The sequence below is a fragment of the Mustela putorius genome, unplaced genomic scaffold (assembly GCF_011764305.1).
Source record: "Mustela putorius furo isolate JIRA1106 unplaced genomic scaffold, ASM1176430v1.1 tig00003853_pilon_pilon_pilon, whole genome shotgun sequence".
Lineage (NCBI taxonomy): Eukaryota > Metazoa > Chordata > Mammalia > Carnivora > Mustelidae > Mustela > Mustela putorius.
This window is the reverse complement of record NW_025422005.1, coordinates 51,575,070-51,589,644: the sequence shown is the minus strand read 5'-3', so window position 1 is coordinate 51,589,644 and position 14,575 is coordinate 51,575,070. Positions and strand designations below refer to the sequence as shown.

General features: G+C 35.1%; 1 protein-coding gene across 2 annotated transcripts in view; it reads right to left on the bottom strand.

The window, feature by feature from the left end:
- Nucleotides 1-14,575, bottom strand: part of EFCAB7 (EF-hand calcium binding domain 7) — a 51,133-nt gene that overhangs the window by 26,731 nt on the left and 9,827 nt on the right. The window lies entirely within an intron of this gene.

Below are 14,575 nucleotides of genomic sequence, written 5' to 3'. Positions count from 1 at the left end.
GAAAAATTATCTGGGAGGATATTTAAATAATAAGCCCAAGACTTTAATCATATTAAGAAAGCTACTGAAACCATACGCATTAGCTATATACAATATATAAAAAACACTAGGAATTGATTATAGAATTACTTACTATGGCACTAAAAAGGGGAGAACAAAGATAATTTACAGAGAATGACTTCTCACCCACTTTGTTAATTTATTATTTTTTTAAAAGATTTTATTTATTCATTTGACAGACACAGCAAGAGAAAGAACACAAGTGGGGAAGTGGGAGAAGAAGCAGGCTCCTCACCCAGGAGGGAGCCGAGTGCAGGGCTTGATCCCACAATCCTGGGATCATGACCTGAGCTGAAGGCAGACGCTTAAAGACTGAGCCACCCAAGCGCCCCACACCCACTTTTTTTTTTAATTAATTTTTAAATTTTTTAATAAACATATATTTTTATCCCCAGGGGTACGGGTCTGTGAATCTCCAGGTTTACACATTTCACAGCACTTACCATAGCATATACCCTCCCCAATGTCCATAACCACACCACCCTCTCCCGATCACCCTCCCCCCAGCAAACCTGTTTGTTTTGTGAGGTTAAGAGTCTCTTATGGTTTGTCTCCCTCCAGATCCCATCTTGTTTCATTTATTCTTTTCTTACCCCCCAAACCCCCCACATTGCATCTCCGCTTCCTCCTATCAGAGCGATCACATGATAGTTGTCTTTCTCTGATTGACGTATTTTGCAATACCTTGTAGTTCCATCCACATCGTCGCAAATGGCAAGATTTCATTTCTTTTGATGGCTGCATAGTATTCCATTGATACCACATCTTCTTCATCCATTCATCTGTTGATGGATATCGAGGTTCTTTCCATAGTTTGGCTATTATGGACATTGCTGCTATAAACATTCGGAAGCACGTGTCCCTTCAGATCATTACGTTTGTATCTTTAGGGTAAATAACCAGTAGTGCAACTGCTGGGTCATAGGGTAGCTCTATTTTCAGCTTTTTGAGGAATCTCCATGCTGTTTTCCAGAGTGGTTGCACCAACTTGCATTCCCACCAAGAGTGTAGGAGGGTTCCCCTTTCTCCGCATCCTCGCCAACATCTATCATTTCCTGACTTGTTAATCTGAGCCATTCTGATTGGTGTGAGGTGATATCTCATTGTGGTTTTGATTTGTATCTCCCTGATGCCGAGTGACATGGAGCACTTTTTCATGTGTCTGTTGGCCATCTGGATGTCTTCTTTGCAGAAATGTCTGTTTATGTCTTCTGCCCATTTCTTGATGGGATTATTTGTTCTTTGGGTGTTGAGTTGGATAAGTTCTTTATAGATTTTTGGATACTAGCCCTTTATCTGATATGTCATTTGTGAGTATCTTCTCCCATTCTCTCAGTTGTCTTTCGGTTTCATTGACTGTATTCTTTCTTGTGCAAAAGCTTTTGATCTTGATGAATTCCAAATAGTTCATTTTTGCCCTTGCTTCCCTTGCTTTTGGCAACGTTTCTAGGAAGAAGTTGCTGTGGCTGAGGTCAAAGAGGTTGCTGCCTGTGTTTTTCTCAAAATTTTGATGGATTCCTGTATCACACTGAGGTCTTTCATCCATTTTGAGGCTATTTTTGTGTGTGGGGTAAGGAAATGGCCCAGTTACATTTTTCTGCATGTGGCTGTCCAATTTTCCCAACAACATTTGTTGAAGAGACTGTCTTTTTTCCATTGGACATTCCTTCCTGCTTTGTAGAAGATTAGTTGACCATAGAGTTGAGGGTCTATTTCTGGGCTCTCTATTCTGTTCCATTGATCCATGTGTCTTTTTTTGTGCCAGTACCATACTGTTTTGATGATGACAGCTTTGTAATAGAGATTGAAGTCTGGAATTGTGATACCACCAACTTTGGCTTTCTTGTTCAATATTCCTTTGGCTATTCGAGGTCTTTTCTGGTTCTACATAAATTTTAGGACTATTTGTTCCATTTCTTTGAAAAAAGTGGAAGGGATTTTGATAAGGATTGCATTAAATGTGTAGATTGGTTTAGGTAGTATAGATATTTTCTCAATATTTGTTTTTCCAATCCATGAGCATGGAACATTTTTCCATTTCTTTGTGTCTTCCTCAATTTCTTTCATGAGTACTTTAGTTTTCTGAGTATAGATTCTTTGCCTCTTTGGTTAGGTTTATTCCTAGGTATCTTATGGCTTTGGGTGCAACTGTAAATGGGATTGACTCCTTAATTTCTCTTTCTTCTGTCTTGCTGTTGCTGTATAGAAATGCAACTGATTTCTGTGCATTGATTTTATATCCTGACACTTTACTGAATTCCTGTACAAGTTCTAACAGTTTTGGAGCCCACACCCACTTTTTTAAAGGCTAAATAACCCTAACATGTATTTATATATCATTTTCCTATTATATAAATGATAATTATTTCCATAATTTATATTTTCATATTTTATGTTATTAATATGTATATTCATAGCATCAAAATACATATAAAATTGGAAGTTTAGAAATAGGGGAAAAATCTGCATAATTCTATCATCCTAGTTGGATTCTATGTAATCCTTCCTAAGATGGGTCTTACATAAAAACTTACTTTTTATATTCTAATTAACATTATTTTATTGTTATTATTATTTAATGTTAATCTAAAATATTTGCTACTGAAAAATAAGAACAAAGTTAGAGAACTTACATGTCCCAATTTAAAAATTCACTTCAAAGCTACATAATCAACAGTGTGATAGTGGCATAAAGACAAATATATAGACCAATGGAATATATAGATAGCCCAGAAATAAACTCTTACATGCATGATCAGTAGTTTTCAACAAAGATTCTAAGACCAGAGGCACCTGAGTAGCTCAGTTGGGTAAGCCCCCGACTCTTGGTTTTGGCTCAGGTCATGGTCTTGGGATCCTGAGATCTAGCCTGGTGTCAGGCTCCATGCTTTGCTCAGAGTCTGCTTGTCCCACTCCCTTCCCCTTTACCTCCCCCTCACTTGCCCGCATGCTCTGTCTCAAAAATAAAATCTTTTTTTTTTTTTTTAAGATTTTGTTTATTTATTTGTCAGAAAGAGAGAGAGGAGCACAAAGCAGACAGAGTGGCAGGCAGAGGTAGAGAAAGAAGCAAGCTCCCCGCTGAGCAAGAAGCCCAACATGGGACTTGATCCCAGGACTCTGGGATCATGGCCTGAGCCGAAGGCAGTGGCTTAACCAGGCGTCCCAAATAAATAAAATCTTAAGAAAAAAAAAAAAAAAAAGATGTTCAGACCATTCAATGGGAGAAAGGATAATCTGGCCAACAAATGAAGCCGGGAAACCTGGATATCCAAATGCAAAATAGTTAATTTGAATTCCTTACACCATTAACAAAAATTAACACAAAATGGATCAAAGACCTAAATGTAAGTACTAAAGCTATAAAATTCTAAGAAGAAAACATAGTAGAAAAGCTTCATGGCATTGGATTTGGCAACTCTTGGATATGACACCAAAACAATGTGCTATGACTATAGAAAGGGCAGCCATTTTTGCTGCACAGAAGGCAAGGGAGTAAGCTTTGTGGATGTAGGGTTGGTGGAAGGGATGGGTGAAGAGTGCTATATTACTTTTTTTTTTAATGGATTTTTTTTTTTCAATTTGAATCATATGGGATTTTTTAAAATTTTATTTTTTCAGTGTTCCAAGAGCTTACTTAGTACTATAATCTGTGATAATTATCCACTTATGTCAACCAGGATCATGTGACCAATCTTTTTATGAGCTAAAGGAATGGTGGGTAGCAAAGCATTCCACATAGAGGGAATACTCTATCAGAAGCTCTGAGGTAAAAGTGTGCCTGGTGTTAGAAGAACAGCAATGTGACTAGAATGGCTAGAATGAGCTAGGATAATAAAGGAAATGAAGTAGGAGATGAAGACAGGGAGGAACCAGGACAAAATTGGGTAGAGCAAGGGTTCCTGGGGTGCTGATAATATTCTCTTTTTTAACTTACATAGTGGTTACATTGATTCCCTTAAGTCCATATTTAATTTCAATATGAAAATTGAGTACCTACACTTAAAATCTATTCATATTTCAGTATAGATATGTGCCATCTCTAAGGCACTAATTTTTATTTTTAAACAAAAGATATGTGTATTAAAAACAGAGCTTGAAGAAAATGTATCAACACAGTGAAAAAGCAGCCCACAGAATGAGAGAAAATATCTGCAATCATACACCTGAAAATGGATTAATACCCAGAATATATTAAAAACTCTTATAACACAACAAAACCCCAAAAACTCAATTAAAAATATGGTCACAAGACTTGAATACACATTTCTCTGAAGAAGATAACAGATGGCTAATAAGTACATGAAAAGATGCTCAACATATCATTAGGGAAATGCAAATCAGACCACAATGAGCTACCACTTCATACCAAATAGGATAGCTATTAAAAAAAAAAAAAGAAAAAAATAAAAAAAGAAACCCAAACCAGAAAATAATAAGTGCAGATAAAGATGTAGAGAAATGGAAATCTTGTTCGTTGCTGGTAGGAATGTAAAATATGAAGCCATTGTGGAAAAGATTGTCAGTTCCCCCAAAAATTAAACATGAAATTACTGCATGACCCAGCAATTCCATTTGTGGATGTGTATCAGAAACAGATATTTGTACAACCGTCTTCATAGCAGCATTATTCTCAAGAGCTGAATGGTGAAAAGAATCCAAATGTCTACTGATGAATGAATGGATAAACAAAATGTGGAATGCACATACAATGGAGTATTCTTCAGCCTTAAAAGGGAATAAAATTCTAACATATGCTACACATGGATAAACCATGAAGACATTATGCTATGTGAAGTAAGCCAGACACAAAGGGACAAATATTGTATGATTCTAATTATATGAGGTATCCAGATTAGTCAAATTCAGAGACAGAAAGTAGAACAGTATTTGCCAAGAGTGGAAAGAGGAAGAAATGGGGAGTTATTGTTTTATAGGTAAAGAGATTCAGCTGGGGATGATGAAAAAGTTCTAGATATAATTGTAGTGATGGTTGCATAACAATGTGAATGTACTTACTGCACAGAATCATACACTTAAAAATGGTTAAAATGGTAAATTTTATGTTATGTATATTTTGCCATAATGAGAAAAAACATTTTGCTAAGTAATAGTTTTTTTTTAATTTGACTAGTTCTATAATTAATCCATTGAATTGGAATATCATTACTTATTTCTAAAATGTTGGATATCGAGGTCATTTCTAATTTCTTATCAGTATAAATAATAATAAAATGAAGGCTATATGTCTAAATGCTTTTCCTTTCATGAATAATAGCCTTCAAAAGAACTCCTAGGCCAAAAGTATGCACATTTTTTTTAAAGATTTTATTTTTATTTATTTAAGTATACACACTTTTAAGGCTAATGACATGTGTTACTATATTGCTTTGTAAAACAGTGATCCAATTTTACAATACCACCAACAATGTATAGTGTAATAATTCTGCCACTACCATAACTTGGTCAGTAGTGTTATCATTTTAAAAAAAACTGGATGGTGGGGGGCAACTGGGTGTCTCAGTCAGTTAAGCATTTGACTCCTGTTTTGGGCTTAGGTCATGATCTCAGGGGTCCTGGGATGGAGCATGGCATCGGGCTTCATGCTCAGTGGGGAGTCTGCAGGAGATTCTCTCTCCGTCTCCTTCTATACCTCTCTCAGGTCATGCTGTATCTCAAAATAATAAATAAATAAATAAATAATCTTTTTAAAAAAACCCAACAACTGGGTGATGGTGGGGAATGATTTCTTAAGCAAGGTGTGGGTCCATAAAATATTCATTATAGTATTCCACATATTTTTGTATACGGTATTATATCAATTCTGTGTCAATTTATATTTATGCAATAAAATGATATAATAAAGTGGTATTGTGCCAACTTTTGCATTAATTTGAAGTTCTCTGATTACTAGCAAGATTGGACTTTTCCTGATATGCTTATTATCTTTGTCTCCTTCTGTGTCAACTGCCTATTCACCTCTATTTTCATAGGTCTATTACAGACTTGGTATTTTTGTTACATATTTTAATAAATTATTTTGACTGTTTAGATATTGACTGCCCTTTGTAAGCTTTGATGTATGTATTTTCTCTGTTTCATTTTATTTTAGTTTTCGTTACTTTTCAACTTATGTAAGTTTTCCATTTTTATACTCATCTTTTCTTTGGAGATTTCTTCTTAAACTGAATTTTAAGAAATTACCATTACTGCTGAGCTGTTACTCAAGCTTCCAATCAGTCATTAATCACAAGCACCGCTACACCTTTGGGGTATAAAAGATATGTGTATTTTTAATTCTGAAAAATTAAAATGTGACCTTATATTATTAGAATTCATCTTTGTAAGTATATTGCCCGTGACAGAAACGAGTCATTATATATGATGTTTCAACAACATCCCTATGAAGCAGTAAGGGGTAGATATAAATTAGTCATTTTAATAAACAGAGAAATTAAGGTACCCAGAGGTTATATAGAATCTGAATTTTACAAGGAGTTTGTAGAAATATTAGGTCTACAGCCTAAGAATTTTGGATCAATGCTTCTACCATTAGATCATATTTCCAAAACAAAATATACTCTGGGTACTAAATTCAAAATTTTTTATAAATCAATGAGGCTCAAACAGGGGCTTGAGCCAAAAGTTCAAGTTCCACTATTAATGGTGAGTAAGAGTATATACAGATTTTCATTTAGCCCCCCTGTAAATCCCTTGTATGGGAATATATCAAGGACTAATAACAGATGCTGACATTCTTCAAAGCCAATTGGGCGAGGTATAATTAACATGACCCTGGAAGATGACAATTGTTACACAGAAGAAAGGAAAGATATACTCACACAGTATTTAGACAAGTTACCATTTGAGAGTTTGAATTAAGATTCTGACATCAAATAGATAACATGATTTCCTTTCAAATCAATTTTGACTATAGCATTATCAAATGGAATTAGATCTAAAATATTTTGTGAATATGTTTATAGTCACCCATATAGAATGGTAAGGGATACTAGTTTAGAATTATAAAATATTTAAGGTAGAAGTATAAAAATCAATCCAGTCCAGACTTCTCTTTCATTGAGGAAAGTCTGAAAAATAAAGAAATGTATTTGTCACAATTCTCCTTGATCGCAGAACCAGAGACGGACCTAGGTAGGTCTCCTTGCTCTCTCTCCAAACTACCAACTATATTCAAAATTCTGTTCTTTTTCCTCACTTAAATATCTGGCATGATTTTTTCAAAATCTGGTATTTAAAGAAAGCTCATGTTGAAAGAAAAATCTCTTGTTACGAAATTACTAATAAAGTATGAGAAAGCATTATTACTTGGAATTACCCATATATTACAGTGTTAAGATAAAATTAGGGGCACCTGGGTGGCTCAGTTGGTTAAGCATCTGCCTTTGGCTCAGGTCATGATCCCCAGGTCCTGGCATCAAGCCCTGCATGGGGCTCCCTAATCATCAGAGAGTCTGCTTTTCCCTTTACTCCTCCCTCTCCCCCTGCTCATGCTCTCCCTCTTTATCTCTCTCTCCCTCTCTCGCTCTCTCCCTCAAATAAATAAATAAATAAAATACTTTTTAAAAAAGGATAAACAATTATTTGGGTTCCTTATTGAAAAATGCAGATTTGGGGCACCTGGGTGGCTCAGTCGTTAAGCATCTGCTTTTGACTCAGGTCATGATCCCAGGGTTCTGGGATGGAGTCCCGTCAGGCTCCCTGCTCAGTGGGGAGCCTGCTTCTCCCTCTACCCTACCCCTTGCTTGTAATCTCTCTCTCTCTCTCAAATAAATCAATAAAATCTTAAAAAGAAATGCAGATTTTAGTGGCTGGAAAATTTGTATTTAATTATGGGTGTTGCAGCCTCCTCCTCCATAGTTCATAAAGTGTTTAAACAAACTAAAAATAGAGGTGTACCTCGGAGATATTGCTGGTTTGGTTCCAGGCCACCACAATAAAATGAGTATCATAATAAAGCAAGTCAAACAAATTTTTTGGTTTCCCAGTGCATAGAAAAGTTAGTTATGTTTACACTATACTATTGTTTATTAAGTGTGCAATTTTAGACATAATTAGCATTATGTCTAAAAAACAATGTACACACCTTAATTATAAGATAATTTATTGCTAAAAATACTAACCATCATTTAAACTTTCAGCAAGTCATAATCACTGATCACAGATAATTATAACAAATATAATAATAATGAAAAGTTTAAAATACTGAGAATTACGAAAATGTGACATAGAGACATAGTGAGCAAATGCTGTTGAAAAAATGGCATCAATAGACTTGCTTGATATAGGAATGCCACAAAACTTCAGTTAAAAAAAAAAAATGCAGGGGTGGGGCGCCTGGGTGGCTCAGTGGGTTAAGGCCTCTGCCTTTGGCTTGGGTCATAGTCAGTGTTAAGATAAAATTAGGGGCACCTGGGTGCCCAGGTTCCTGGGATGGAGCCCACATTGCACTCCCTGCTCAGCAGGGAGGCTGCTTCCTACTCTCTCTCTGCCTGCCTGTCTGTCTACTTGTGATCGCTCTGTCAAATAAATAAATAAAATCTTTAAAAAACAAAAAAATGCAGAGGTAGCCTGACTGGCTCAGAGGAGTGTGTAACTCTAAATCTTCGGGTTGTGAATTTGAGTCTCATGTTCGATATAAAGATTACTTAAATGAATGAATAAAAACTTAAAAAGAATGCACTATCTGTGAGGCACAATAAAATGAATCAAAATAAAACGAGGTAAGCCCATATTGCACTTTGCCTGGTAAGCTGGTAGTGACCATAGGATGTGACATTTGGGAAACTCAAAGATGGAAGAATTTTTCCATGTGCTTATTGTACTTTCAGGGGGCAGTGCCATGGGCTGATAAGAGATGCCTTTAGGTGGGGAGTGAGTTAAACATTATCATTGGAGGTCTTTCCTAAATTCCAATTTTAGAAAAAGTATAGGAAGGGAATTTATAAGTTTCCTTGGAAAAACAGCCAACCTAGATTTTACAATACATGGTTAATAAGGCTGGAAAATGATGGAACAATAGCTATTATAAACAGAGAGACAAATGCCACATTATTTATATCAAACAAACTTCAATGTAATAATCAGATTATTTTTAATACTAAATAATGACATTAGTAAGGAGAATTTGTAGCTCTCCTGTTAAAAGGAAGCATTCAAATTCAAATTCTTAAGATCTGCCAGAGTTATTTTTAAAAAAGAGCTTATTTAATCTAAATTTCTTTTAAAGCAAATAGACTTCCAGGGGCACCTGAGTGGCTCAGTGGGTTAAGCCTCTGCCTGCGGCTCAGGTCATAATCTCAGGGTGGGATCAAGCCCTGAATCGGACTCTCTGCTGGGCAAGGAGCTTGCTTCCTCCCCTCTCTCTCTGCCTGCCTCTCTGTCTACTTGTGATCTCTGCCTGTCAAACAAATAAATAAAATCTTAAAAAATAAACAAACAAACAAAAAAACAAATAGACTTCCAATCACACAAAGCTTTTCCTCTAGAACCTAGATGAAAATGCTATGAATTAAAAGAAAAAAGTATGGGGCGCCTGGGTGGCTCAGTGGGTTAAGCCTCTGCCTTCGGCTCAGGTCATGGTCTCAGGGTCCTGGGATCAAGCCCCGCATCAGGCTCTCTGCTCAGCAGGGAGCCTGCTTCCCTTCCTCTCTCTCTCTCTTTCTCTCTCTGCCTACTTGTGATCTCTGTCAAATAAATAAATAAAATCTTAAAAAAAAAAAAAGTATGGATAAAGTGGCCGGCTCATTCAAATAAATCAATTTGAGAGGATTATAGATTAAGTTGACAGTTTGAGGATTATAAGAAAAATGGAAGGAGTTGAGTTTTTAGAAAAAGTTTTAGAATAACAGTGTAAGAAATTCTGGTGATACAGTTTTTAACAATACAAAGCAGAAATAAAATAGTAGCTTGTAATTCTTACACAGGGCATAAGGTGGTGCTATATTCTACCAATTCAGGTAAATTCAAGTAAAAGGAAAAAGAACTGAATTTATTTGTCATATACAAATTTTACTTATTTTCATTCACAATGTATAAGGAAATGCTGAAAAGAAGCACAAATTAAAAATGGTTAACTTGAAAATTCTACTTATCAAAAGACTTAAATGTATCAGTAAAGTGATATTTCTTGGAACACTATAGAGAATACAATTTGTTTTGACATACAATTCTATATTATTATTAAAGTTTTAGGTGAGGTAGAATTACTAAGCAGTAGATCTAGCATAGACTTAGATTGCTATCTAACTGACAAGCTGAATCGATCATCATTTTGAAAATATGAGGAATTTAATTATTTGGAGTCTTCAAAAAAATTTAGACAACCACTTCTACTTTAGAATGTTTGTATTTGAATTGTTATATAGACATATATAAAACAAATGTTATATAACATATCATACCCAATATATGCATATGTTATATAACATATGTGTTTTATATAATACACATATTTAAAACACATTCTAGGGGCGCCTGGGGGGCTCAGTGGGTTAAAGCCTCTGCCTTCGGCTCAGGTCATGATCCCAGGGTCCTGGGATCGAGCCCCGCGTCGGGCTCTCTGCTCGGCAGGGAGCCTGCTTCCTCCTCTCTCTCTCTCTGCCTGCCTCTCTGCCTACTTGTGATCTCTGTCTGGCAAATAAATAAATAAAAATCTTTAAAAAAAAAAAACATGCTATGAGTCTGGATGTAGGAAGTATTGCATCTCTAGAGTTTACAACTCATGGTTTAGGCTTTCTCTAATTCTAGTCAAGTCTGGCAATCAAAGCTATTCCTCTCTCAAAGAAAAATTCCTAACATTCCTTGCATATTACAAAACCTAAATGAGCAGGATTCAGGATTAAATACAAAATAGTGATAAAGTACCTACACATGATCTATCGAAAGGGTCTTATTTTGCTCCTGTAATTCATGTCCTTTACCAATTTTATGAATTTGTAGTTTAACGTATGATTCATGGATACCCCATTTCAACAATTTTCTAACTTCTGAAAAGACCTTCCTCTGTCCCAATTCCATATTCCTCCACTACACATGAAACTGAGGCACCCAGTGCACCGGGGTGTCTCATTGTGTCTGCCTTTGCCTGGGGTCATGATCCCAGGGTCTTGGGATTGAGCCCTGCATCGGGCTCCCTGCTCCATGGGAAGCCTGCTTCTCCCTCTCCCACTCCTCCTGCTTATGTTCCCTCTCTCAATGTGTCTCTCTCTGTCAAATAAATAAATAAAATCTTTTTTAAAAAGAAAGAAATTAAGGTACCCAAACTTGTTTAAATAGATTTTAAGTATTTGAAGAGAAAATTAATTTAACGGTTTTTCTAATAACTTAATCTATCGATCTTAGTTAAAACAAATCACACTTATGCTAAGCAAAATAAGTCAATCAGAGAAAGACAATTATAGGATTTCACTCGTGTTGAATTTAAGAAACAGAGAAGCATAGGGGAAGGAAGGGAAAAATAAAACAAGATGAAATCAGAGAGGGAGACAAAGCTTAACAGACTCTTAATCATAGGAAGCAAACTGAGGATTGTTGGGGCAGGGGTAGGGTTAGGGGGATGGGTAAGAGGGTGACAGACATTAAAGGAGGGCATGGGATATAATAACTAGGTGTTATGTAAGACTGATGAATCAATGAACTCTACCTCGGAAGCTAATAATACACTATATGTTAGCTGAATTTAAATTAAAAAATAAATTTTAAAAATTTTAACTGAAAAAATAAATCACACAGTAACTATATTTATAATGAGTACTTCTCAGAAAATACTTATAAAATTCATGAAATTTACTTTAAAATTTCAAAGTAAAATGCAAACAACTGAATCCTGCTAAATAGAAGAATCTTTAAAATTCACAGATTAAAAGAAAGTCATTTCAGCTCATCTAAGAAATATCAGATAGTAAACAATAGTGGGAAGTATTAACAACAGAAATAGGATATAAAAAGTCAGGTAAGGGGCATGTGTGTAGCTCAGTCGGTTAAGCGTCTGCTTCGGGCTCAGGGAGTGATCCCAGGATCCTGGGATTCAGCCCCACATTAGGTTCCCTGCTTAGTGGGGAGCCTGCTTTCCCTCTCCCATTACCCCTGCCTGTGCTCTCTCTCTGTCAAATAAACACATAAAATCTTAAAAAAAAAAAATTAAAAGCTGGGTAAATAATATGAAGACTATGAAATATTTCCAAAACACATTAAATCTTAAATGAAAGCCACAAAATTTAAAAGTTGACAGTATGCCATTTTCTTCTTCTTTTTTTTTTTTTTTAAGATTTTATTTATTTATTTAAGAGAGCACAAATCAGGGCCAGAGACAGAGGGAGAGGGAGAAGCAGAATCCCCAATGAGCAGGGAGCCTGACTCAGAGTGTGATCCCAGCACCCTGAGATCATGACTTGAGCTGAAGACAGACGCTTAACCGACTGAGACACCTAGGTGCCCCTGCCATCTGCTTTTAATCATTAATTTTTCCAGTATCTTTTACTTAATTTCTCCTTGTCATCAGCATCACTCCCTTCTCTTGATGTCTTAGATGCAAAATATAAGTTGCCTTTTGTTACACAATCACTATGGCCTATAGACTAACTATGGCGTTATCTGTTAGATTTGTTCCTTCCTTATTTTTTTCAGGTACTAACCTAAGCCTACCTGTCTCTATCAGCCTTTCAGATAGTCTCCCTAAATTGAGGTTTCCATACATAACCTACAACAGTAACATAAGTTCTCTTTCTTTCTTTCTTTTTTTTAAAGATTTAATTTACTTATTTGAGAGAGAGAGTAAGGGGGAAAGAGTGCACATGAGCAGGGACAGAGGGAAAAGGAGAAGCAGACTCTCCTGCTAAGCAGAGACCCTGACCTTGGGCTTGATCCCAGGATCCCAGGATCATGACCTGAGTCAAAGGCAGATGGTTAACCTACTGAGCCACCCAGGTGCTCCAGCAGCTTGAGTTCTTAAACTATACTTTTATCATGTCATTCCTATATAAATACCTACAGTCATATCTTAGTTCTATAATATTAGTAACAGTATTATCTAAGTGATTACTATGTTCCTGGCACCATGCTAAATGCTTAATACATGTGAGATTATTTAAATCTTTCAAAAATACACTAAATATAATTATTCTCAATTTATAGATAAGGAAACTGAGACTCAGAAGAGCTGCTGACTAACTTAACAAGTAACAAAGCTAAAATTCAAGCATAGGCCTGTCTCTATTCAAAGCCCTTAATCAGTATCTAAACCAGAGCATGTCACAGTGTTAACACTCAATAAATATTTGTTAAATAAATGAGTGAATAAATGAAATACTATGCTGTACTACCTTGGTATAATATTAATAGACAAGTAAATTTTTCATTTTTTAATATAATACCCATTTTTTACACTAAGCAAAATAGCTGGCATATATTTCCTTCTTAATGAATATTTGAGTTGGGCTACATTAAGAAATTGTATTAGTTAAAACAAAAAGAAATTATATTGGTAAGAGCCCCATTAACAGGAGCATGACACTGAGAAAAAGTCTTATTATGGTTTTAATATAATCCATATTAATATTTCTCTATATTGGTTAAAATTATTTATAGTTTTGAATTAGGTAAACCACAATCACTTAACTAAGTTAATTTTATGAGCATTTAATTTAGTTAAAAATACAGGAAGCTTCCATTGGTAGAATATAATATTGCTGGAGCACTAAATATTGTGTGTGAACATGTTGGACATGCACACCAAATTGCTTAGGGTGTAGAGATTCCTAAACAGTCTGGACAAAATTCCTTGGAGATAATGTTTTAAAATTTTAATATAGAACAAATGTCACTCTCTAGCAATTTAAAGATATAAGGGACTTCAGAGTTCAATAACAAATACAGAGTTGTTATTTGAAACAAAAATGTAGCCCTTGAGAACAATCAGTTCAGTTTTCTAACAGCAGTTATAGTATGTGGTCATAACCATTTTTCCCCCTTTTACAGAGGTCTCTAGGTACACATTTTTAATGTATCCTAGCAGTTTCCAGGTAATGTTTTATATTTCTGTTGCTATTATTTTCTGTTGAAAGAAAACTAGTAAAGGTTGAGTCTAAAAAGGGAAAACAAAGAAAGAAGATCAATATTAACACTCGACAAATATTGACTTAGCAAAGTGACTTTGTTGTCTTTCTCTCACAGGAATTGATATTGAATGAATGATTTATTTATAAGAAATACCTATGGAAAATATTTGTTAAGCAAAATTTAAAAATTGCTTGGCAAAGTAGATATATATAGTTTTATAAATATATATATATATAGCTATATATATAAGTTATATATATAGCTTAATATACTTTGCTTGGCAAAGTATATATATATATATATAAAATCAATTCTTCAAAAACTCGAAAAGTCACCTCTTTCAAACTAAATACCTTTTAATAATATTCTTTTTTTTTTTTTTAAAGATTTTATTTATTTATTTGACAGAGAGAAATCACAAGTAGGCAGAGAGAGAGAG